Here is a 26,454-nt window from a genome sequence, read left to right on the forward strand (position 1 = left end):
AAACTGTAATAAGAAATAAAATAATTTCTTTTAATATCAAGTAGTCAGTGAGATTAAAAAAATGAAAATTTGCAAGAAAATATTGCAGATAAATTGGAAAGAACGCAAGGTGCAGGAAATTTCAAAGTTGAGTTCCTTTCAGAAACTGTATCATCTTGTCAAAACGAGAACAAAATTCATCCATTTCTAGTCAGCAGGTGGAATTTTGTAGCCCTGAACTGTACAGTGAGTAAAATCGTGAAATTATAATATGTATTTAACTAAGGAAAATAATTATTGAACAACATATTATAGAGCATAGCAGGAGGCCATTCAGCCCATCATGTCTGTGCCAGCTCACGGAAAGAGCTGCTAGTCAGTCTCACTCCTTTGTTCTTTCCCCATAATCCTAAAGATTTTTTCCATTTTAAGTAGAGAGCCAATCCCCTTTTGAAAGTTACTATCATATCTACTTCCACCACCCTTTCAAGCAATGCTTGTGAGGCTTTGAGGAACATGATCAAAAATATAGTTGAAAAAATTGTTTAAACTCCATGTAAAGGGAAAGCATGTTGTTTAGAATTGGCCAATAATCCCTGACATCCTCAAATTTAGGGTCACTAATTTTCATTATATAGAATGCTGATCACAGATGATCTAGAAACACATATTTTGTATAGAATCTGTGCCTACACCCATCCCCAAACTTAACACTATCTGGCGTTGCAAAGCTTGTTTCTGATTATGAGTTCTCAGAACCACGGTCAATATTCGTGATGTAGTGGACTGCATTGATCCGATAGGATAGAAGGGTAGTGGGGGATATATCTCAAGCATAAACATAAGCAAGAGCAAAAGATGATGATTTAACTTTCAGTCCGGGTTTCAAAATAGTAAAAGCATCTCAAGTTCTAGGCGCTCTCTGTACAATTATACTTTCATTTTGGACAAGTAGGTGTGATGCAAGGTTCATATGTGAAATCAGATATTTCCATAATATTCCACTAACTTCCGCTTGCCAGTTGTCTAAGGTTCACAGAAGAAAACTTGATATGAGGCCCAAAATCCACCCCATCTTTTTGACGTCGAAATGAGGGCAAAGAGACATAACATAAAACATAGTTATAACGGTGCCAATCAAAGAGTGTTAAAGACATGATTTAATTCAATGGCAGAACAGATTCTTGGGGCTGAAAGGTGTACTTGACAGGTTTTTCTGATATCAACTTGTGAGGCAGAGTTAAAAATGTGATTTTTTTTTAATCGTTTTGGTGAAATTTGACATTCCACAAATTTGAAATTAGTTTTTCAGAGCCAGTAAGGCTGTTCACTAATTATGAACCATTAAAAATCCAGTTACACCTCATTCAGCAAGGAATAGCTTTTTCAAGCATTTTTACAGTGAGACCAATAGCATACAAGGACAAGCTTTTGTTAGTTGTTAGTTCAGAGATTTCCACTTGATTGTAGTCTGGAAACTTCAACTGCTCATCCTATGAGGAAGCATAGTATCACTGATAGCAATTTCTGGATTTCTGATTTTAATTGTTCTTGTGTAAGCCCCAGAAGTTTGCTGTCAGTTTCAGTGGAGTGATGATGGCAAATGCTGGCAGTCTTTCCATTATTACTACCCAAAATTGGGCCATTATGTTCACATTTGTAAAACAAAGCAACTGTGCTACATAGCCTTCCACTTTGAGTTGACCAGCACTGATAATAACAGTTGTCTGTAATATTTCTTGAGCAATCCACTGAGCCAGTGTCAGACAACTCTCTTTGAAGTGACGACACACCAATAAGTGAATTTCCCCCCTTTTAAATGAAAATGATATTTCCAGAAAGTGGAGGTGACTTTAAATTTGTCAAAATGGTTTCCAGACTACGACTTCCCATTAAAATAGTTTAAAAGGTTAAGAGTTGGTAACCTACTGTTCCCCCTGTAGGTAATCAGTTGGGGATTTACATGTGTGGCACATCGGAAAGGATGCAGCTGCTCATGTTTTTCCATTCCATGAATGTTTGGGTCATGCACTGAAAAACCTCGCGGCAGTACCACTACAGCTGCAGGCTTGGACAGCTATGGCTGTGATCCTGACTGTTGAGATTTGAGCCTTGAAGTTGTCTAGGGTCAGATGTGTGAATAAAACATACTTACCTGCCTGTGGAGCCTTCAACTTGCCCCCAGGAATCACAGAATGGATCATCAAATCCTACAGACTGTCTGTGGTGGTCCTGGAGCAGGCCATTGCACCAGTTTTTGCTTCCTGTCCCTCTTCCCCTCCACCCCCCATCCCCTTCACCCCATCCTGATTCTACTTTATTACAAACGCTACACTGGCCCTGCACCAACTACAGTCGTAGTGCAGGCCCAGGCCTGTCTTGTGGGGAACCTTAGTTTCTTCAAGCAGTGTTGGAGGACGATATAAAGCCTTTTAAGTGAAAAATTGTAATGGAGCACAAAGTGAAGTCATCCTTGGGCCCCACCTCTCAAACCTGTCATATGGATTTTCCCTTTAATTTAAGAAAAGGAAGGTGTACTAAAGTATCTGAAGGCTCAAATTTTTATAATTACCTTTCTTGGGCAGGAAAGGATTTCTGATTTTTGTTTTTACATTTTAGTTAAATATTTTGCAGTATTTATGCGTTTGTAGCATTGCACCTACACAATAACAATTTGAATTTATGTAGCACCTATAACACAATAAAATGTCCCAAGGTTTTGTACTACAGTCAGACAAGAATTGATACAGTCAAACGAAGAGGCATTAGAACATGTGATCAAATGCTTGGTCACAGAGAGGGGTTTTATGAAATGTGTTAAGAGGTGAGGTTTAAGCAGGCTATTCCCAAGCTTTGGGCCTCGAAGCTGAAAACATGGCCATCATTGGCAGGGCAAAAGAAGTTGAGGATGCACAAGAGGTCAGAACTGCAAGGTTCTCGGAGGGTTATAAAGCTCCTTCTCTGGATTGCTTGCCAACTTAATTTAATTTTGAAAATGATTCCCTCATTTTAATAACCCTAGCATCCTCTGCCACCCACAATAAGCTATTTATATAATGTTCTAAGGTGCTTCACAAAAGTGTTGTTGAAAAAAAAGGGCATCAACCAAAGAAGGATTAGGACCACATGTTTGGTCAGAGTGGGATTTAAGGTGGTTATTTGGGGTGGAGAGACAGAGTGATTTAGATAGAGAATGCTAGAACTTGGGGCTTAGGTGACTGAAGACACAGCTGTCAATGATAGGGGAAAGGAAGCAGAGTATACAAAAGAACAGTGTCAAAGGAATGGAGTGTTTCAGGGGAAGAGTTGTAAGGCTGGAAGTGAGATGAGGCCATAAAGGGATTTAAACAAGTGGATGAGAATTTTAAATTTGAGGCTTTGGGAGACTGGGAATCATTAAGACTTGAACTGTAGGCTCTTTGCCGTGTAGTATTCTGGTCTATGCTATTCTTGCAGGAGAGCATGCAATGAGCAACATACCTAAAAATGAGGTACCTACATGGTCAAGCTACAACACAGGACTACATGCATGCTAAGCAGTGTAAGCAGCATGCCCTAGACAGGGTTAAGAAATTGCACAACAAAAGATCAGATCTAAGCTCTGCAGTCCTGTCACACCCAGTTGTGAATTATGGTGAACAATTAAACAACAACTGGAGGAGGAGGCTCCATAAACATCCTGTGCTCCATGATGGTGGAGCCCAATACAGCAGTGCAAAAGTCAAAGCTGAAGTGTTTGGAACCTCCTTCAGCCAGAAGTGGTGAGTAGATGATCTATCTCAGCTTTCTCCTCAGATCCCCACTATCATCACTGTCAAGAAGGCACTGATTACAACAAAGACTGTGGGCCCTGATAACATCCTGGCTGAATGCTGAGGACTTGTGCTCCAAATTGGGCCACGTCCTTAACTAAGGTATTCCAGTACAGTTACAACACTGGCATGTACCTGACAGTGTGGAAAATTGCCAAGGAATGTCCTGTTCACAAAAAGCAAGACAAATCCAATCTGGCCAATTATTACCCGACAGTCTACTCTCAATCATGATCAAAGTGATGGAAGGTGTCATTGACCATGTCCTCAAGCAGCACTTAGCAACAACCTGCTCGCTGATGCTAAGCTTGGGTTCTGCCAGGGCTACTTGGCTCCAGACCTCATTGCAGCCTTAGTCCAAACATGGACAAAAGAGCTAAATTCCACAGGTGAGGTGAGAGTGACTTCCCTTGAGGTAAGGCAGTATTTTGTTGAATGTTATATCAAGATGCTGTCACAAAATTGAAGTCAATGGCAATTGGGGAAAAGCTCTCCATTGGTTGGAATTATACCTAGCTCAAAGGTGACTAGCCTCAGGACATTGCTGCAGCATTCCTCAGAGCAGTGTCCTAGACTCAACCATCTTCACTGCCTCACCAATGACCATCTGTTCAACACAAGGTCAGAAGTGAGTAGGTTCACTGATGATTGCGCAGTGTTCAGTGCCATTCGCAACCCCTCAGATACTGGCAAAATCCGTGCTGCAAGCTGCAAGACCTGGACAACATTCAGGCTTGGTCTGATTAGTAACATTTGTGCCACAAAAGTGCCAGGCAATGACCAGATCCCATAAGAGAGAGTCTAATCACCTCCCCTTGACATTACCATCGCTGAATCCCCCACCATCAAGATCCCAGGGTTCCTATTAACTAGAAACTAAACTGGACCAGCCATTTTAATACTGTGACTACAAGGGCAGCTCAGAAACTGGGAATCCTGCAGCAAGTAACTCACCTCATGACTTCCCAAAGTCTGTCACCATCGACAAGGCATGAGTCAGGAGTGTGCTGGAATACTGTTCATTTGCCTGGATGAGTGCAGCTCCAACAATACTCAAGCTCAATTCCATCCAGGACAAATCAGCACCTGTCCACCACTGCAAACATTGACTCCCCACTGTTGGTACACAGTGACAGCTGTGTGCATCATCTGTAAGATACACTGATGCAACTAGCTAAAGCTCCGTCATCAGCACCTTCCAAACCTGTGACCTCCACCACCTCAAAGGACAAGGGCAGCTGACGCATGGGAACACCACCACCTGCAAGTCTCCTTCCAAGTCACACACCATCCTGACTTGGAGGGAGACTTGCAGGTGGTGGTGTTCCCTTCACTGATCCTACATTGTTGTTGGGTTAAAATGCTGGCACTCCTTCCCTCACAGCACTGTGGATCTACCTACACCAAATGGACTGCAGCAGTTCAGAAAGTAGCTCACTGCCTTCTCAAGGGCAATTAGTGATGGGTAATAAATGCTGGCTCGCATCACAAGATGAATTTTTACAAAAATGTACACTGAGAATACCTTGTTCTACTTCATCATCACCTCTCTTGATCCCTCCACTGTCTCTAATTTATCATGGACTCTTGGGCTTTACACTTTTCAGAAGGAGGTCTAAACTTACCAGAGTTCTTTGTAGATGCAGGGTACATTTTTGGTTAGCTCAGGTACCCTTTGGGCTAGCTTCAAAAATTTAAGTAAGTGCCACAGAACTTCCACCAATTAAATCACAGGTGTGTGGCTGACACCCAAGGGAATTGGAGAGTGGGCCTGTGGCTTTGACAGGGCAGATATTTTTGCCCCTCGTGACTTGGGCACACAGGTGGCAGGTAGGACAGTGTGCGAGAGATTGGAGCGGTGCACATTGTGGCAAAGGGGTTGCAAAATGAGGATGACACTTCAAACATTTGTGTTGTAGAGGAACATGGGCGTGACCAACCTGAGGCCAGAGGGAGGGGAGGCAGCACAGCACTCACAAGGGAGGAGGGTTAGGGTTAGGAGGAGGACAGCCAGGTTTTACCCTGAGGTAAGGGTCTACCGACTGCAGAGATCATATCTCGATATGACTAAACCAATGCAGAAGGCAACTCAGGTTAACCTGGGAATTTGTCACCTACATATGTACCAGCACAGCACTTACAAGGGAGGAGGGTTAGGAGGAGGACAGCCAGGTTTTACCCTGAGGTAAGGGTCTACCGACTGCAGAGGTCATATCTCGATTTGACTAAACCAATGCAGAAGGCAACTCAGGTTAACCTGGGAATTTGTCACCTACATATGTGCCACACTCCAGCAGCATCTCTAACCACAGTCAGTCAATCCTCATGCCCTGCCAGTGGCTCTCAAGGTCACTGTGGCTCTGAATTTTTATGCTCTTTCCAGGGCTCAGCAGGAGATATCTGTGGCAGATCAGTTGGCTGCACATAGCTGCATCAAGGCAGTCACTGATGCCCTCTTTGCGGCATGTGGGGAAACACATTAACTTCCCAATGGATGTGATGTCGCAGACACAGAGCCATGGAGTTTACAGAATTAGCAGGCTTCCCTCAGGTGTAGTGTGCTAGTGACTCCGCCCATGTCATTGTAAGGGCACCAACTCATCAACCTGACATCTTTGTGCATAGGAGATCCTTCCACTCCCTAAATATGCAGGTGGTGTGTGACCACACCGAGGCTTTCCTGCACATCTGTGCACTGTACCCTGGAAGCTGCCAAGACTCATTCATCCTGAGGCGTTCTAAACTGCCTCAACATTTTCAAACAGCAACACAGGTCCATGGTTGGCTCCTAAGGGCAGGGGGTACCCTCTAAGGAGGTAGCTAATCACCACATCAAAAATGGGGCTTGAATGGAACTGTAGGAACAGCCATGTGTTGACCCGCAGTACAATCAAGCAGGCTATTGGCATTCTCAAAGTGCGCTTCCAGTGCTTTGTCCATTCAACAGGAGCTCTACAGTATTCCCCTGCAAGGGTCTCCTGAATAGGGGTGGTGTGCTGCATGCTACATAAGTGGAATGGCCTACAAATAGAGGGGGCAGAAGCTGGGCCCACAGCTTCATAATCTGAGAAGGAGGATGATGAAGAGTAGGAGGAGGCAACCCCTGTTCAGGGTCATGGATCTGATTCAGAAGAGGGCAGCAATGGCTGACCAGCTGATGGGGCAGGCCCATGAAGCCGTGGCTGATTTTTTGCAGGAGAAAGCCATTGCCAGAAGCCTGTTAATCCAGAGTAGATTCACTTAGGCTTCTGAAAGCTCACAAATAACATTAGCTAGTCACTGGTGAGCAGCTTCCTCATAATGGGCCTTTCACATGGAAGCCACACATCTTCAGGGAAATTCCCATCTCTAACAAGAGAGAAAATCAACAGCACATAGTAAAAGTCAATGCCATAAACATGGCTGAAACCATGACCATGATAACTCTTGGCCTCCACGTAGTGCACAAACACACCTTGAGAAGCCCTTCACAACCTAGACGCTTCACATACTTATTAATGGCTGCAAATGAGCCAGCAAAGGTCTACTCAAACCATGCTCACCATGCTGAGAATGTCAGTGGGAAGCAGGACCTTACACCCAACATCTACAGCTATGATTGCATGTGTTAACAATGCTGCAGCTAATGCACATTGTTCAGGGTGAGGCCACAACAGTGTTAGAACAACTCGTCTAATAACCTTCCACTTTATCCTTCCGCCACCAGCATCCAGTTTCAAGACTGTGCGACATCTGCAACATGCACTGCTGCCAGAAACCTCTGCTCCCTTAGAAACCACAGCCTCTACCACCTGGTAGAAGAAGGCTTCCAATGTTGTGGGGAGACCACACAAATATGCTTCCCTGGAGCATACATGACATCTTGACATGCAGAGCATCCACTTAGGTGACTGTGTAACATTCGTGAGGGTGACTGCTTTTGACATAGTACTCATGGTTGAAGTACACCTGATAAACCCCATTGGAACGTTAATCCTCCCTTAAAAGTCAATCATTGGACAATAAATGCTGCAAGGAACCTCTCAATCCGCAATCCTTGGTGCACTTCTACCTTATCTGGAGAAGAAAACAGCATCCCACTGCCGTTCATGCATGGTCACACCCTTGCTCTGATGTGACATGGACGTCATGCAGTCTTCAGTGCTACTGGTTGGGACCACCTTCATTCTGTTAAAATTCTCATCGAGGCTAGTGATTTGCACTTTTTAAAAAGTGCATAATTTTGATATGTGCAAAGTGATAGTGTCACCACGGTGAACCCATTAGTGATCGAGACAAGACGGAGCCCTGCACTTGCGAACACTCCCATGAAGTAGCCCCACTCCCCCTCCCTAACTCTCTGTTGCCTTGGAGCAGGTTGCTCACCTCTTGTGCTACATGGCATTGAGCATGGTGGCTGGCCTTGTCATGCAGGGACCCATTGAGGACCTACTTCAGACTGCGGCCTCTGCATTTCTGCAAGGGAAGCCATTGTCATTGGCACATGTGGAGCAGATGAGGGTTTGGTGGAGGGGCAGGGGAGTTGCAAGATAATGAGGTTGCTGAGATGCTTTCAGTACCTTCACCCTCCTCACTAACCTCCACAGCCATAGGCCGGCCTTCGGGTAGGTTCGGTGGGGCTGGCTGCTGGTATGTAGCATTCGTCCATTCCAGCAACTGCTGTGCCACCAATGTGACTGTCCTGTTAAGGGAACACAGCACCTCATACATTCCTTACTGCTTGGAGCAGTAGACTGCTGCAGGCTACTAAGTAAGCTTTGCACCTTTGCAGGGAGTGGTGGTGCTGTTGCATCCAACCTGAGTGATGATACAAGCATCTCTCCATGAGATTGACCATTCTATCATGGTGGAGCTCATGTGGTCAAGCCCTCAAGAGAAGGTGGAGCTCATCACCGCCATGGACTCCCCCATCCGCAGTGCGTGAGCTCACATTGCCTGATGTCCACATACCTGCTCCTGATGCTCCAAATACTGTGCCACAAAACATGACTCCTGAGGCCCCACGTGCTTGCCAACTGGAGCATCATCATGACTTTCCTCCCTCCTCTGAGGGTTACTGTGCACAGATGTTTTCCCTTCCTAGCAGCACTGTGGGTGTTCCTCCAACACAAGTAGCGGTTCAAGAAAGCAGCACACCACCACTGTCTCAAGGGCAATTGGGGATTGGCAATAAATGCTGGCCTAGCCAGCAACACCAACATCCCATGAATGAATAAAAAAAATGTCTCTGATACCTCCTGCTACACTCTGGTGTGGTGCCCTTCATCACATATCACCAACTCTAGACATGCGCTACATCCCCTGTGCTAGTATCAGTGTTAGCTGAATGTGGGCTAGTCAGATGTGATGCTGCCTCCTTGGACATCTCTTCCTCCTCCTGATGCCGGGAGAAGAGATGGCCCAGGGGTGGCGGGGGGGGTTTGGTGGGGCTGGTTAATGAGTGGCACTGGGATCTGTGTGTGAGACAAAAGGAGCTAATGAGATCAAGCTCTTTACATTGTGGTAGGACACTCTGAGGTGAGCTATTGCCTTTAACCATAATCGCGCTGCCCTTATCATGCAATCCCACCTTCACACACCCTCTCATGCCAACGACCCCTTATGCTCATTGAACTGACAGCATCACCTCCACCATTATCACCATGTTACAAAGCACCTCTGCAACCACCTTTACTCTTTGCTACAGATGATTCTCCATCCCTGACAACCAGCCAGACAGGCACCGTGGCTGCCACCATTGTTTTCTCCTCCACATTCCTATTTGACTGTAGCCTTGCGGCCCCACCCCCCCAGTCTGGGCCATCTCCCTGGTGTTATGGGTCCTCTTGTCCTGCTGTGAGGGGACTAAGACTTCACCCTGTATATTTTTTTTATAAAACAGATATAGATATCACTGGCCCTCTATCCAGCTCTACTTGTCTCTCCCCCCCCACCTTAAACCAGCTTATATTTTACCTCTATTTTTACTTAGTTCTGTTGAAGGGTCATTCGGACTCAAAACGTTAACTGTGTTCCTCTCCGCAGATGCTGCCAGACCTGCTGAGTTTTCCCAGGTATTTTTGTTTTTGTTTTAGATATCCTCACGGCTATTCCTAAAATTTTAAAAACTGGACAAAGACCTTTTAAAATGGCTGAATCTATGTCTGCCTGTGACTCCTAAACAAAAGGAACTATCTGGCAGTTTCGAAGAAACCTACACCTCGTTATTTCTGAAGAGACACTAATGACACATTGTGGACTACACAGACCAAATTTGAAGAGAACTATAATAAGGCCGTCTACATTTCATAAGTCAGGCTGGCCTGACTTATTTGCCTGCTAAGACAAAGGACCCCACAACCTTCTTTTCAATTCTTAACGGTTGAGACAATTGACCATCTCGGAGACCCAGACGGGGGATATGCATTCCTTGCCAAAGACAGCGTGGAGAGGTGGGAGTCATGTGACATGGACAACTGGTGGAACCAGTTGTATTCCCTTGCTGTACTGCAAACTCAATCCGCTGCTTTACCATCTAAAGAGCAGCAGCGCAGAAAAGGGGCTCTGTCCATATTGAATACCTGGCCCCATCTACACTGTTTCTACTGGAACTTGAGTACCATCGCCTACAAGACTGATTCATCTTTGTGTGCCCCTCTCATTGTGTGAAGTCAACTCTGCTGGAAAAGTGAATTACAGCCTGCCGACCTCCATGAAGGAATACCTCATTGGACTTTGATTCTGGACCCTGGATCATTTCCCTGTGGTCTCTGCACTGTACATTCTTTTTTTCCCTATCCCTCTTTTACTGTATGAGTGCAAGAGATGGCTACCTTGCCAGCCTCAACCCCCCCCCATGTTTTGAGTGTGTGCAAATAAACTAATCCTTTGAGTTCATCCTACTATAAGTTTGCTATGGAGTTATGAATAGAAATTGGATCACACCAAAGCTAAGGGGTTGGGAAATAGGCCACTGCTTATAAAGGGGGAAGCAAATTGAAACGCCTTTCTGTTTATGGACGGGTGGTGAGAGGAGAGATTATGGGTTTAAATTAACCCCCCTCCTCTCTGTAACACCTGCAAACACAACATAAAGAATAATGTTAGCCTAGTATATGGTGCCGCCAGTGAGAAATCTCTTGCATGTGTCACTGCATCATAGTGGACATTCACATCTGTGTGCAACTGCAGGAATGGCTTGGACATGTAAGCCTCCATGCTATAGGAGGACTATGCGTCAGGTCTCCCGTCATAGGTGCAGCATTTAGATGTGAACCATCATTTGGACCTCTGTGTGCTTGTGCCAAACAACTCACCTTGCTAGAGCATAGCAGTTTATGGGACCTCTTCCTATATTTGATCCATCTTCTTTGATAGTCCCCTGCTGTGCATATGGAAGCAGCGATCTCTTGTCATGCCCTTCTGGTTGCTGTAATTCAGTGAAGCCTCCCTGCAGATTTTGCTCCAGGCCATCCAAGAAAGGAGGAGGTGCTGTTGCCCAGAGTTTGCAGTAGGAGGCCTTCCTGTCTGTTCCAGCAGCCACGTGTATGTAACATTGTGAGCCATGTCTGGACCAGCTCCTCCTCCAGCATCTGGAAGTCCTGGCTGTCGTGGCACGACGCTGGCCCTCCCACTGTATTCGAGTGAGATATGCTGGCATTAGAAATAGAGAAAGAAAAGTCATGCAAGGCATCCAGCTTTGAAGTGCCTTGCACACATCTGTGTGCTCACGTTCATGAACCATGTTCTCATTCTCATCAATGACTAATATTGGGTGTCGGGAATGGTTCTGGATAAATGCAGTGTAGCCTTGTATTTGTTCCTATGACTCCCAGATGCAATGCTATGCTGCCAACCACTAATTAGCCTGCTGGCTTGCTCCCTGAGTCACATTGTTGTACCACAAGATTGTGCTGCTGTGAGTATTTTGGGCAAGGCTCAATTAAATGGACACACCCTGAGAGATGGGTGGAAAGATGGTAGGTGGAAGGGCAAACGATCGTGGCAAATGTGGTACGTATCAGTCATCCCCTGAGGCATTATAGTAACTTGAGTCAGTACAGAATATTGTGAGCAGCTGATGGTGCCAAGGTGCTGCCATCTCCATGGCTGTGTCCTGTCACGCTTTTTCAGCTTTAAATTGGCTGAGTGACCGCTTTCTTTATAATGTGAAGGGGCAGTAGCAATGATTATATTTTCCTATGGCAAGCCCACGATGAGCCATCTGTTCCAGTGTTAATAACCAGTTGGACAACTATTACAGTTTGCATTCGCCTGACTGCTCAATGACATTTCCTCCAAGGGAAAACAGTATTTCCATCGACTTCCTACCTCACAGCAGGACCTCTTTAGCAGCCGGCCTTTTAAACCTGACAAGGTTGCCCTACCGATGCTGGGCCAACCTTCGCCTCTGCACTGTCCCCGGTGTTAGTGAACCTGAGTCTCGCTAGCCCCTGCCATCCCCGAGTGGAAATAAGAATATTTGAGACATTTTTTCCCCGAGTTGGGTTTGTGGAGTTGGGAATTCTGCGCTCCCAACTTGGAAACAAAAATTTGGTCCCCAGAGTCAACATAAGTTAAATTAACATGCAAATTGTGGACAATTATAAGCTATAAATTACACATTAAATAGGTACAAACAGGACAAATCTTACAAAGTCCACTCAGCGTATATGTCATCAATCTCAATCACAAAGTCCTTCAAAACCTTGTTGTCTTCGCAAGGAATTTCAGTTCCTTTTCCAGGGTTTAATCTGATCCTCAGCATACAGCAGCGCACATCCAACCTGAGTTCCACAGGCACGGTCTTCACCAAAAATGGCAAACGTCTGCAGCATTTTCTGAGCTGTGCTTATGACAGTCTGGACGGGTAGATCCATGAATGTTATCTTCAAGTATCAAAAAGCTGCAGCAGCTATATCTTTGCTTATTCTCTGCTTCTGGATCTAGCCCCTGTCATCTTCAGCCTGCCTGTTGCACTGGAATCATCAAACTTCTACTGAGTTTAGATTGATCTGTGTCCTTTTATATGCCTTCAACCAGGTTCAGACTCCCTAGAAGTTTTGGTTTACAGTCGCAGGCTAGAATCTTCTGTTCTGGAGTCTAAGTTTAGTGGGTGGTGTGGAAGCGAAAGTGATTTCCACTGTGGGGGGTTGGTGGAGGGCAGGACGGCTGACCATGTGCAATGTTGCGCTGTTCAGCTCATTACATATGCATCTGTGAGGAGCTCACCAATTCTCAAGGCAAGGGCAGGCAGGAAGTCGCCATCCCCGTTGTTACCTCATGGGGTCAAAGGTCAGGATGCCATGTTTAAAGGGCACCCAGACAGGCATTCACTCACTGCAGGCCAGGAGCATCAGTCTGGCTGTCATTCAAGATTTGACTGTGAGCAGAATGACAGAGAGAAGACGAGATGTGGCCCCATGGTTCATTGAAGCCTCCTGCAGATTCTGCTCCAGGCCATCCAGGAAAGGCGGGATGTGCTGTTGCTCAGAGTTGGCAGCAGAAAGCCTTCCTGCCTGATCATGGTGACCTAGACGGAGGTCGCAGCGGAGGTTAGCACCCATGTGGCCCACAGAACAGCAGTACAGAAAAAGGATGAATGATCTGCTGTGCTTCGCCAGGTTAAGTGGCACCATCTACTCACTGCAAAATGACACTCGTAAGGGCATCTGAATGACCTACTCCTACTCCTATGTTCCTATCAGGCAGTGTAAGTGTGTGAATGCACAAGGATGTCAGACAAGAGTTTGGGTTGCAGGACTCAGCAGCAGATGGGAAACGTGCACTGAATGTGTGCAAGCCACTTCATGCTCCCACTGTTCTATCAGTTACAGAACATCATGCTTGTTGATCACTTACTGGGGACGGCTCAGGAGCTGGCATAGGCATGCATATTCCTAAACTGCTCATGCAACCATTGAGATAACACTTGATTCTCAATTCTTCATCACTGACAAGCATTCATAGCTGGTGGAGGAAGCGACAGCTGAGGTCTCTGACACCCTGAGGACTGCTCAGCCCCAAGCAGATGACGAGTCTCTGGACTAGGCCATAAGAGGCCTGATGGAGATGCAGACAGGTAGCGGAACATCAGGCAGAGGTGCCAGAGGGCATGCACGGACTGGACAGAAAGCTGGAGGAATTGCGCACATTATGCATGCTGCCTTGGCTCCGGCATGCGAGCACTTAGCTGAATCTGCGGAAAGGGTGGCAGCCGTCTAGGAGACCCAGGTTCACCAGAATGCACAGTAGCTGCCAGATATGTGTTCGGACCTACGCTCCATCGCTCTATCCATGAGTGCAGTGCAGCAATGGCTAGGCAAGAGGGGAACAGGCCACCTCGAACTCAGTCAAGGAGTCGGGGTGCCTCTTCTCCTCAAGGAGTCGGAGGTGCCATCAGGTACACATAGGGAGAAAGAAACCCTTAGTAGGTCGGGACCCTCTAGCCTCGGACTATGAGAGGACGCCCACCAAAGTTAGCAGGGCATAGCAGTCAGCAGACTGCCTCCATCTCATCTGTGGTTGTTGGGCCTGCACCTAGATGTAGTAATGGAAAAAGAAAGATAAAGAAGTTTTGAAGGCACACAGGCGGCATGAGTGTACAACCATTGTATATACTTGTGGCACTTGCTTGGAAGAGTCCTGGATTCCATCTTGCTGCCACTCTTCAGTGGTCGTGGGCATTTAAGGGTGTGGAGTTTGGGGCTCCATTAGAGGCCAATAATGAACTCCTAAAGATTCAGTTCTTTTACATTATCAACATAGTAATTACTCAATAACCCCACATGTGCATGATTGAGCACTGGCCATCATTTCAGTGTGTGCGGCCTGGGCACCCATCATGCAAGCCATTACCAGCAGCTAACCATGTTCTGACCTCTGAAAATGATGTCTGCGTAGAGTGTTCAATGAGGTCATTGCATCTCCTGCTGCTGTTGCCCTGACGTGAGATGTGGGTGGACGTAAGGAGTACTCAAGGAATGTTAAACATGCTATGCGACTGGCAAGGAACACTGTAGATGCAGTTCCAGGGTTGAAAGAGTGAATCTCCACACTCTCTTAACAATAGAAAACAAGAGGCTTCCTTGCATGTTAGGCAAAGCTATGGTGGGCACGTCCAATCGTTACTGCCTGTCCTTGGTGATTTGTCGTTTTGGGCTAACATGCAGTTGAAGGCTGCAAGTTAGGAGGCAATGGGCAAGTTAGCCTTGACTGAAAGACGATTGAGTGTAGGATGAAAGAGATCTGTGTGCAGTTGACTGAAGCCTTCGTGAGGCCTCCTCACCTCCATTATAAAATGTAGCAGTAGACCTCGCATAAAGGGTTTGCAACCAAAGTGCACCAGACTTCAATGAAGGATTGGGTTATTAGTCCATGAGGTGTGAGAGGGTAGAATGGCCCTTTGTACAGGACTGTGCTGAGCACCAAGAGGCTATCCATGTGAAGCATCAGCAGCTTTAACAGGGCTCTGCAGGGTCCATGAAGGAAGGATGTTTACCTTGGCAGGGGTGTCCAGAATGACGGATTGCACTAATACTAAGGCCGTCCAGGTTTGAGAATTGTAGGAGTCTCTGCCATTGGAGGGCCCAGAGTGATTGCTACTCAACAACCCATAGTGCAGGTGAGGCACTCTCAGTGAGTGGACTTCAAAGTAACCTCAAAACTTTTTGGCTTGATAAAGATGTCAAGGGATATGGGTTTACTATGGGCGAGTGGCGATCAGGGGGCAAGAATACGATTTCCGGATCAGTCTTCATACAGAAGCAATCTCAAGGGGCCAAATGGTCTTCTCCTGCTGCTCCAGCCTGTGGATCCATTAGCTGGTTCTGCCTGAAAAAGCTCGCTGCTGGGAGCAGGTGTGAGGGTAACATTGTACATCCCTGCCGAGGTAAGATTGAAATTGCTTCCAAATTGCCATGCATACGGACTTTGTGAGGGCATGGGAAATATCTCATTTCTACTTTCATGTACCTGAGGTTGTGGGAGAATGGATTGCTTTGTAGGTTCAACTGTGTGCATTTGGCACCAGGCCCCTCTATATCAGCACAGTTTGGCAAAGGATCAAACTGCCAGCAGGGCAGTCGTTGAGTCATGCAATTTAATTCAGCTATCATAAATCAAGATACATTAGAACAAAGTATAATATCTGTTACCAAAAAAGAGCTGGGGCCTGCCAACCAGCAGAGGATAGAAAACCAAATAGTAAAGGAAATGTCTTAGCAGTTTATTCTGCCTGGAACCTATGAGATTGTCATGGGCCTCTTGCCGCATTGCACCAGTGGAATGGCCTCTGCATGTGCCTCAGTGACATTTTCGCCCTCGACATCACCACCTTCACCGTCATCATCGTTGGAGGAGACATCTTGATCCTCCATGTCCCCTTTAGCTAGGGCGTCACCCTTTATAGCGCAAGGTTGTGTAGGGTGCAGCAGACAACAATGATCCAGGACATACACTGTCGTGAGTTTTGGAAAGCCACGCCTGAGCAGTCCAAACATCTGAACATCATCTTTAGGAAGTCTGCTAAATCGTTGACCTGTGCAGCATTGTATCCTTCATCAACGACAATTTGCGGACAGTGAAACGAGCATCATCAGCCAGGTTTCTCGGGGTTATCCCTTGTTCCCAAGTAGCCAGCCCTGCATTTGCCGAGGTGCTTCAAAAACTTGTGGCACCTGGGAGTGAGTCAGAATAAAGGCATCTTGAGAGCTCTCTGGGAACTGAGCACAAAACATACAGCATTTGTCTCCTGTGGTCTCATATCATGTTAAAACTCCAACTGATGTTACTACTGGACAAGTCAGATCCCAGAGTAGAACCTGGCTTGATAGATCCTAATTTTTCTTTTGTTTAGAATGTGGAGGGCGATTACAGAACAGGAGTTTGCTGATGAACTTTTAACAAAAGAATAAAACATTTATTAAATATGAAAGGATGAACTATATTACACCACTACTTCACCTCAACTAAAACTTTACAGATATACACAAATTCATAAAGATAACAAGTTACAAAATCGATTTTATACTTTAATGTTCAATGTAAGTATACAGCCTATGTAAACTAATACATGAACTGTGGTCGGGCGCACCACTCTCCAAAACCAAGTTTCTGTGGACTTCTCAGCAACCCCCCCCAGCCAGGCACTTGTTACACCATGAGCCAACCGGTCGCATTGTAATTCTGTCCTTCTCACGAGGGTTTCCAATCTCCACGCTCAAAGAACTCGCCTTGGAATTCGCTCCCAAATGATGCATTCACTTGATGTCTCCAATAAGGATCCACCTTCAGGATTTCAAGCTCTCCTTCTGATGTTCCTTCCCCTGGGTCTCATCGTGCATTGAAGCTTCCCCTTCAGCATGCACTCTCTGATATTCAGCCATGCTTAGCAGAACACCACTGCTCCAAAAGCCTGAAGTAAGGAGTCACCAACCTTTAGCTCTCTCCTAGGACCTTCTGGCTATTCAAGCCCACTTTGCTTTAAGTCTGCTCCCTGCAGCTCTGACTCTTTAGTTTGGAGTCTTTTCCTCTGCTGCTTACTTTTAACTTCACTGGACAGGACCCGTTTCCGATTCCTGTCCTTGTTCCTTGACTTGGACCTCTTTCTGTCCCACTCCATGGTTTTGGGACCTTTCTTCTTTGTCCTTTGGGACCTGCTCCCTGCAAATCCCATCCTGCTTCTTCTGACACTTACTTCCGAATGGCGTTCTCTTCTAAGTCACCTCATCATCATTTTGTGCTGTTTCGCTTTCTTCCCTGTTTTCCCTTCTGTGGAGATATGCAGGTAGAGTTTCCAACTGAAGATATAAAAAAAACCAACTATACATGTGCGTAGGGCTGTTTACCGGCCTGAAAACAAATATGCACAAGCTGTGTATGTGGCCGTTCCAGGGCCAACACATGCACAGAGACTGCCTGGGCCCATTGGGAATTGTAGCTCTCAAACTCCAAGACCTGATCTCTGTTTTAAAAGGTTTTCGTCCTTTTTTTCTTTAGGGTTTGTAACACCATCCACTCAAAAGAAAGAAGGCTTTACGACAGTGAAGGTTTCTTTGCAAGAACTTAAGCTATGTGTTGGAAGTTCATGATGTTATTACATTCTATACAAATAAACTTATTGCCTTGATTCACAACTACATGACATATCGCACAATTGCAAGATTCAACCAAAACAAAAGCCAACATTTGTAACAAGTCGGACTAGCAGAATTTACACATCATAGAATTATCATAACTCAACCCTTGTGTTTCTTTTTTCTCTTCTTCCCAGTCTTTAACTCAACAAAGAATGTTCATTTAAGTCTGCAGTCCAATTGTCCTTTTCCTTTGCTATGGGTGTAATTCTATCCTTGAGTTCATTTTCTGAACTTGTGGTAAATTCTCATTTTGAGATAATAAGGTCAGAATGGCATCTGGTCAAAATCTTTTTTTAGCTGCCTCAAGGATGTTATTGAAATGATTTTTTACGTTCACACAAAAGGGTTTAATACTCCTGCTTGGTTTGATCTTTGAATATTTTACAGTTTTGTCATTTCTCCTAATCCCATTTCAAATTCTCTTTGAGCATTGTCAATCACTTCTTCTTTCTGGAGTTTTATTGTTTGTTCTAATACTTCAACTCTTTTACATAGTTGATGAACTATATAATTCCACTCCTCTGCAGGTTTCAAATGGTCTTTTGCAAACTGTCCACTTGCATGGATTCCAGCTGCATCCTCTTGTGTGTTAGCACTGGCAAGCACCTGCAAATCAATGTCTCTGGTCATTGACCCTTTCAGATCATTTTTGCAGTTTGTTCTTTTTGTTGGTAATTATTAATTTCCAATTCTGCTGGCACTTCAGTTGCATCAGTAATGTTACTTGGATCAATTCTTTGCTCAACTGGGTCACAATTCAGCAAAGAGTTGTTACTCATAGGAACAACTTCGCAACTGTGACACTCCATACCACACTTCTCTTTTTCTCTTTATTGTATCGAGATTCAAGAAACACATTATTCTTTTCATGACAAAATTCTAATGCTTCGCTAATTTTGGTTTTTAACTCTGCATTCAACCATCTGTCCTGATTCACCAGAAATTCCTTTTCCTATTTAAGGCATTTTCCGCAATACTTCATAGAGACTTCTGATGCTTGAGGTTCATCAAGTTTTAACTGAAGATCGACCTTCATCAAATTTGCTTCTACAAGTTCATCACTTAGGCATTTCAAGTTCTCAGTCAAATGTTCTACTTTCTGTGACTAATGCTCAAATGTTTTCTCTAATTCTCATTATTTTTCATTAGCAAACTCCTCTTTTGTGTGCGAAAGTTGGTTCTCACGTTGATCATGTTTTCTTCAATTGCTTGTTATCGGCAATAAACACCTCATTTTTTTGCTACAGTAGTTTCCAGGTGTTGATTAAGATCAGCATGATCAAACGGTTGTTGCAATATAGTCTTCACAACATTACTCTCTCCATTAGCCAAATCATTACCCAGAATAAAATCTATCCCTTCCATAGGTGGCCGAGGAATAATTCCTACCGTAACAATTCTGTTTACAAAAACTCTTTCTAAATTTACTTTACACAAAGAAACAGATTCATAAATTCCATTAATACCCCTTATTAATACTTTTACCTTCATACGACTTATGTTCCAGGTAGTTTTACCATTAGTCACCATCAAGGACTGATCTGTCCCAGTATCACTCAAAAATTTTAATATGTTTACTTATTTTGTTGGAGGAGTAAGGGAACACTTCTCTCTTTGAGACAAAACGTCCGGAACCTCCAGCAGCCTGACTTTTTAGCAGTAATCAAAGAATTCTATGGACTATCCTGAGCCATATCCCCCTTTCCAGTAGGTTCTGAGGGAACACATTTCATCTGTGCCACTGCTACAGTTTTAGTAACTAATTCCTTTTCTGGGACAACCTTTCTTGAGGATTCCCTTGGTGTCTCCACCACTGCAATAGGTCTCCCATTTAATTTCCAGCAATTAACTTTAGCATATCCAAGTTTATTACAATAGAAGCATACTATTTTCTTTACATCACTCTTAGGTTGGTGGAGCCCATGGTGCTAGAGGCAAGGTACTAGCATGGATAGAAGTTTGGCTGTCTGGCAGGAGGCAGAGAGTGGCGATAAGGGTGTCCTTCCCAGGATGGCGGCCGGTGACTAGTGGAGTTCCGCAGGGGTCAGTGTTGGGACCACAACTTTTCACTTTATACATTAATGATCTAGATGAAGGAACTGAGGGCATCCTGGCTAAGTTTGCAGATGATACAAAGATAGGTGGAGGGACAGATAATATTGAGGAGGCAGGGAGGCTGCAGAAGGATTTGGACAGGTTAGGAAAATGGGCAAAGAAGTGGCAGATGGAATACAACGTGGGGAAGTGTGAGGTAGGAAGAATAGAGGCATAGACTATTTTCTAAATGGGAAGAGAATTCAGAAATCTGGAGTGCAAAGGGACTTGGGAGTCCTAGTCCAGGATTCTCTTAAGGTTAACTTGCAGGTTGAGTCGGTAGTTAGGAAGGCAAATGCAATGTTGGCATTTATTTCGAGAGGACTAGAATATAAAAGCAGGGATGTGCTGCTGAGGCTTTATAAGGCTCTGGTCAGACCACATTTAGAATATTGTGAGCAATTTTGGGCCCCGTATCTCAGGAAGGATGTGCTGGCCCTGGAGAGGGTCCAGAGGAGGTTCACGAGAATGATCCCAGGAATGAAAGGCTTAACATATGAGGAACGTTTGAGGACTCTGGGTCTATACTCAATGGAGTTTAGAAGGATAAGGGGGAATCTGATTGAAACTTACAGAATACTGAGAGGCCTGGATAGAGTGGACATGGGGAAGATGTTTCCATTAGTAGGAGAGACTAGGACCTGAGGGCACAGCCTCAGAGTAAAGGGAAGACCTTTTAGAACAGAGATGAGGAGAAACTTCTTTAGCCAGAAAGTGGTGAATCTATGGAATTCATTGCCACAGAAGGCTGTGGAGGCCAGGTCATTGAGTGTATTTAAGACCGAGATAGATAGGTTCTTGATTGGTTAGGGGATCAAAGGTTATGGGGAGAAGGCGGGAGAATGGGATTGAGAAACTTATCAGCCATGATTGAATGGCGGCGCAGACTCGATGGGCCGAATGGCCTAATTTCTGCTCCTATGTCTTATGGTCTTATGGTCTAAGGTTCTAGCCTATCTCCTCTATTATTTTGACATCCTTCTGTTTGCCCTCTAGAACTATTATCTTTCCCATCATCAGATTTTCTGTTCTTCCAATTTTCCTGTTGATTCTCAAATGATCTTTCTCGTCCCATGTAACTGCCTGTGTGAGATAACATAGGTATCAACCAAAACTGCCAGTTCTCGTACCTTTGAGACTTGACATTCATCTAAATAAGTCTTAGTGGTTACTGGAATACTATTTCGGAATTCTTTCATAATCATGAACTTCCTTGCGTTCTCAAAGGTTTTCCCTAGCTTCAGTGATTAAACCAATGATCCCATAGCATTTCTTTTTCCCTTGCAAATTCTGCAAATGTCTGATTAGGTTTCTTTATTGTGGTCCTAAACTTTAATTGATGAGCTTCAGGGACAAGCTCATAAGCATTGGATATTGCCCTTTTAACCACTTCATTGTGTGCAGATTGTTCCTCTGACAAACTAATGTACACATTGGTAGCTGTACCTGACAGGACATTTTGTAACATTAAAGCCCAAACATCTTTTGGCCACTTCAGCTTCACAGCTATCTTTTCAAATAAGGTGAAATATCTTTCTATTCCATCCTCTGAATATTTAGGCAATAAGTGAAGATTTTTAGTTAAATCAAATTCCTCAGGGGAATCAGAATAATCCTGTGAATCACTGTCTCCTCTTCCTTTATTCCAAGCTTATCTCTAGCAAATGCATACTGTCTGAGCTCTTTCTCTGAAACTCAAGCTCAAGCTTTTGCATTTCCATTTCCATTTCTTGCAATCCTTCTTTTCCTTTTTCCCTTTTTAATTTGAGATTTTCATTTCCATTTCTTTTGCCCTTTTTCGTTTTCCTTTTTTCGTATTCAATTTTTTTCATTGCTTTGTCTTTTTCTGATTTGAATATTTTTCATTTCTCTTTCTTTCTCTTTTTCTCCCAATTCAAATCTTTTCATCTCTCTTTCCTTTTCTTTCTTTCTTCCTCCAAACCAAGTTTTTATTTTCATTTGTGATTGAATCTTAGCTAACTCTAGCTGTGACACATCAATTTCAGGTTTCTCTCCTTTTGATTCCAAGTGCTGGGTAAGTACTTAAATTATATAATTCTTACGAAAGCCTTCTTTTATTTCTGCATTCAATTTATCTGCTAACTCTCTCAGTTTAGTCTTGGTCAAAGATTTCAAATAATCTACTGCTTCATCTTCTACTCCCAGAAAAGTCTTAGCAACAGTCAAAGCCATTTTCGAATTCCAACCCGTATAATATACTTCACACCAAATCCTGTTCTTATGCACATAACTTCATGTCCTCATTTTTTTAAGGACTCTCAGATCACGCTGAAATTCAAGAGTTTCCAATCCCACAAGAGACCCCACTTTATTACAATTTCCCAGATGAGACCCTAATTTGTTAAACCCCGGCTGATGTTACTACTGGATAAGTCAGATCCCAGAGTGTAACTTGGCTTGATAGATCCTAACTTTGACTTTCTTGTTCGGAAACGTGGAGGGCGGCTACTGAATGGGGTCACAGGAGTCTGCTGATGAACTATTAACAAAAGAGCAAAGCATTTCTTAAATAAGAAAAGATGAACTATATTACACTACTGCTTAACCCCAACTATGCCTTTACTGATACACACAAATTTGTGAAGATAACACAAGTTACAAAATCGATCTTAAACTCTAACGTTCACAGTAAGTATACAGTCTCAGTAAGTATACAGTCTATTAAAATAATAGGTGAACTGTGGTCTGACTTGCCACTCTCCAAAACCAAGTTTCTATGGATTTCTCATCAACCCCCCCCCACAGACATGTGTTACACTGTGAGCCAGCTGGTCTCACTGAAACTCTTGTCTTTCTCACGAGAGTATCCAATCTCCATGCTCACAGAACTCGCCTTGGACTTCGCTCCCAAATGGTGTGTTCATTCGGACGTCTCCAATAAGGATCCACCTCCAGGGTTTCAAGCTCTCCTTCCGATGTCCCTTTCCCTGGATCTCTTCGTGCATTGAAGCTTCACCTTCCACATGCAATCTCTCAGATGTTCAGCCATACCAACTAGAACACCACTACTCCAAAAGCCTGTAGTAAGGGGTCAGCAGCCTTCGCTGGCTCACCGGAGCTTCTGGCTTCTCTTAACCCACTTTGTTTTAAGTCTGCTCCCTTCAGCTTTGTCTCTTTAATTCAGAGTCTTTTCCCCTGCTCCTTTTAACTTCACTGAACAGGACCTATTTCTGATTCCTGTCCTTGTTCCTTGACTTGACTCCCTGGGACCTCTTTCTGTCCCACTCCCTGGTTTTGGGACCTTTCTTTGTTCTTTGGGACCTGCTCCCTGCAGCTCCTGTCCTCCTTCTGCTGGCACTTCCTTCTGAATGGCGTGCTCTTCTAAGTCACCTGACCTTTTTGCACCTTTTCGCTTTCTTCCTTGTTTTCCCTTCTGTACAGATGCACATGAACAGTTTCCAGCTGAAGATAAAAAAAAACCTGAACTGTGCATTGCGCAGGGCCATTTACCAGCCTGAAGATGTGAACATGCACAAAGTACCCATGTGCAGCCATTCTCCGGCCGGCACATGCACAGTAGCTGAAGAACATAAAAGAGAACTCTCTGCGCTTGTGTGGCCATTCCAGGGCCAGCGCACATGCAGAGACTGCTGGGGCCCACTGGAAAGTGTAGTTACCAAACTCCAAGGCCTGATTTTAAAAGGTAAGTTTTCTTTTCCTTTTTTTTTCTGCAGGGTTTGTGACAATCAGTTGCACTCTCAAAGAGCAGAAACCTTTTTGCACCAGAGGCCCTTTGGAGAAGCTGCCAGATGTGGGCAACCACACTCGGGGACATCCTAAGGCACCTCCAGCATTGCTTTTCGCTCATCCGTAGAAAGGTGCACCGCCTGTGATACACCTGTGGTCGGACCAATGCTTATTGTCGTAGTGGCCCCTGGTTGGCAGCATCCTGTCATTCTTGAAGCGCCACTGCCTGTTGCTGCTCAGGCCACTGCATCTCCTGGCCCTACTCATCTGGACTTGAGCCAGTAGAAAGGCGGGGTTGCTTGGAGCCTGCATCATCTAGGCTTCAGTGGATCTGTGAACGAATTGCAGAAATCTGCCTATTGGGCATATCCTTTGCAGATTTGCCTCCCATCTCAGGGCCACCAAGCCAGTGCTAAGCCCTGTGCCTGGCTTCTGTCTAGACATGGCACACCCACCCACCCCTTCCAGGTGAATGACATCCTGGAGGAACAGAGATGAAAGTTTTTCCTGTTCATACATGACTGTGCATGGAGACATTGCTCTTTGACTGGGCTGATGATAGTCATGTGTGAGAACCCTCCCTCAGACACTATTCAGCTTGCCTGCATTACCCTCAAGACTTTATAGAGAGACAATTGTCTTGGCAGCTTAGAAAGACTTATGACATGAGCCCTTGTGAGCCATGACCATTCACCCAGGAGGATGGTGGTTTAGAGTCATAGAGGTCTACAGCACAGAGAAAGGCCCTTCGGCCCATCGAGTCTGCGCTGGTCAAACAAGCACCTAACTATTCTAATCCCATTTTCCAGCACTAGGCCCATAGTCTTGTATGCCATGACATCGCAAGTGAACATCCAAATACTTCTTAAATGTTATGAAGGTTTCTGTCTCTACCACCCTTTCAGGCAGTGAGTTCCAGATTCCCAACATCCTCTGGGTGAAAAAATCCCCCCTCACATCACCTCTAAACCTCCTGCCCCTTACCTTAAATCTATGCCCCCTGGTTATTGATGCCTTCACCAAGGGGAGAAGTTTCTTCCTGTCTACCCTATCTATGCCCCTCATAATTTTATACACCTCAATCATGTTCCTCCTCAATCTTCCCTGCTCCAGAGAAAATAACTCCAGTCTATCCAATCTCTCCTCATAACTAAAACTCTCCAGCCCAGGCAACATCCTGGTAAATCTCCTCTGCACACTCTCTAGTGCAATCACATCCTTGGACTTAGGAGTTTGCTGGCATCCAACTTGGAGGCATTCACCTCCTTCCCTCCCTCATCCCTGCCTTTGACAGCAGCAAATGGCAAACGACACAGAATGAGTAGCAGCTCCAGACCTTGCTGGGATCTTGATGTTATGAGACCATGATTCAGGGAGCAAACCTGCTGCCATGTGGGCTTCACCATAGAGCGGAGAATGTAACTGAGCATGATTCTCATGCAGTTGCCTCATGATCATTAGGGCGTCCCTTTATTCGGCCGGTTGTACTCACCTTGAACTCCACCATCTGAAAAGACCCTCCACCCACTTCGAGGATTCACAAGTATAGAACAACTGTGTTGTGAGGAAGAGCCTTGAAAAAAAATGGTGCACGTGACCTCCCAGGCACGCTCCACCACCTTCAACCCGCCCCCTGTCACCCACCAACTTTCCCTCCCCATCACCCTTGGCCCACACAACGTAATCATTCCTCTCCCCTCTGGTACCCTTGAACCTCCGCACCCACCTCCCGTTAGCCTTGCAGCATAACTATCACCCTCCACATACCTTCTCTCCCATCTGAGCCTACACCTGTTAATGCCCCCATCCCTACCTTGACCCCTCCCATTATCCGAGCCACCTGTTTCGTCCGTTTCAGTGACACTGCTCCTTGAGATCTTCAGCTACCGACTAATACCCTGTTCATGCTACCCTACTGCATCTCACTCCCCCACTCACTGTGACTGTTCAACCCTAGGACCCTACCGTAGACCATCATCCCTGCCTAGAAACCCCGTCCCCCACCCAACCACAGGATCCCCAGACCCAACAAGCAAGGCCTTTCCCTCTATCCCATGTCCCTGCACCCTTGCATTTCCTCGTAGTCTCCCTCCCTGTCCCAGATGGCCTGGCTTCCTCCTGCAGACAGCCTGGCTTCTTTCCCCGGACACCCTCCCACCCCTACCCCCCCTTAGCCTGTCTGTCATGCCCAGCCTCCATTCTGCCATTCCACCCTTAGCCCACCACCCGTGTTCGGCCTCCACTCCAACCTTCCCCTGCCTCTCATGTCTAGCTTCCGCTCACCCTTTCCCTGCCTCCCATTCCAGCCTCCGCTCCACCTTTCCACCCTTAGCCTGCTTCCCATGTTTAACCTTCATGCAACTCGGCCTACCAGCACTCGATCTCAGTCAAGAGGCTGACATTTGTGAGTGGTTCCCAAGAAGGCCAAAGCAGCAACTACTCACTTCAAAGTCATGGAAGAAGTCAACCACGCCAGCTACATGCTACTTATATGCAGTCATAAACATGAACGCTCTAATTTCTAACTGCAGGGAACTTAATTCTGGTGAGTTGGCCTTTTAATGAGTATGCATGACTTGCTAATACATGCAAAAGGGCTTCCCGACATTGTTCGTCGGGAAGTTCGACCTGCCTTTACAGTCCTTAGAACATAATTGCAAAAGTTCATCCCACAGTCAGAAAACTGATTTTTGGACTCATTCGAGTTAAGTTCCCTTGCCTGCCAAGCTTCCCACTATTGGCGG

The 26,454-nt window shown here is 45.2% G+C and overlaps 1 protein-coding gene across 2 annotated transcripts in view; it reads left to right on the forward strand.

Moving 5' to 3' along the window:
* Positions 1 to 26,454, forward strand: part of chn1 (chimerin 1) — a 307,301-nt gene that overhangs the window by 18,090 nt on the left and 262,757 nt on the right. The window lies entirely within an intron of this gene.

This window comes from Cetorhinus maximus, chromosome 11 (assembly GCF_964194155.1).
Source record: "Cetorhinus maximus chromosome 11, sCetMax3.hap1.1, whole genome shotgun sequence".
NCBI lineage: Eukaryota > Metazoa > Chordata > Chondrichthyes > Lamniformes > Cetorhinidae > Cetorhinus > Cetorhinus maximus.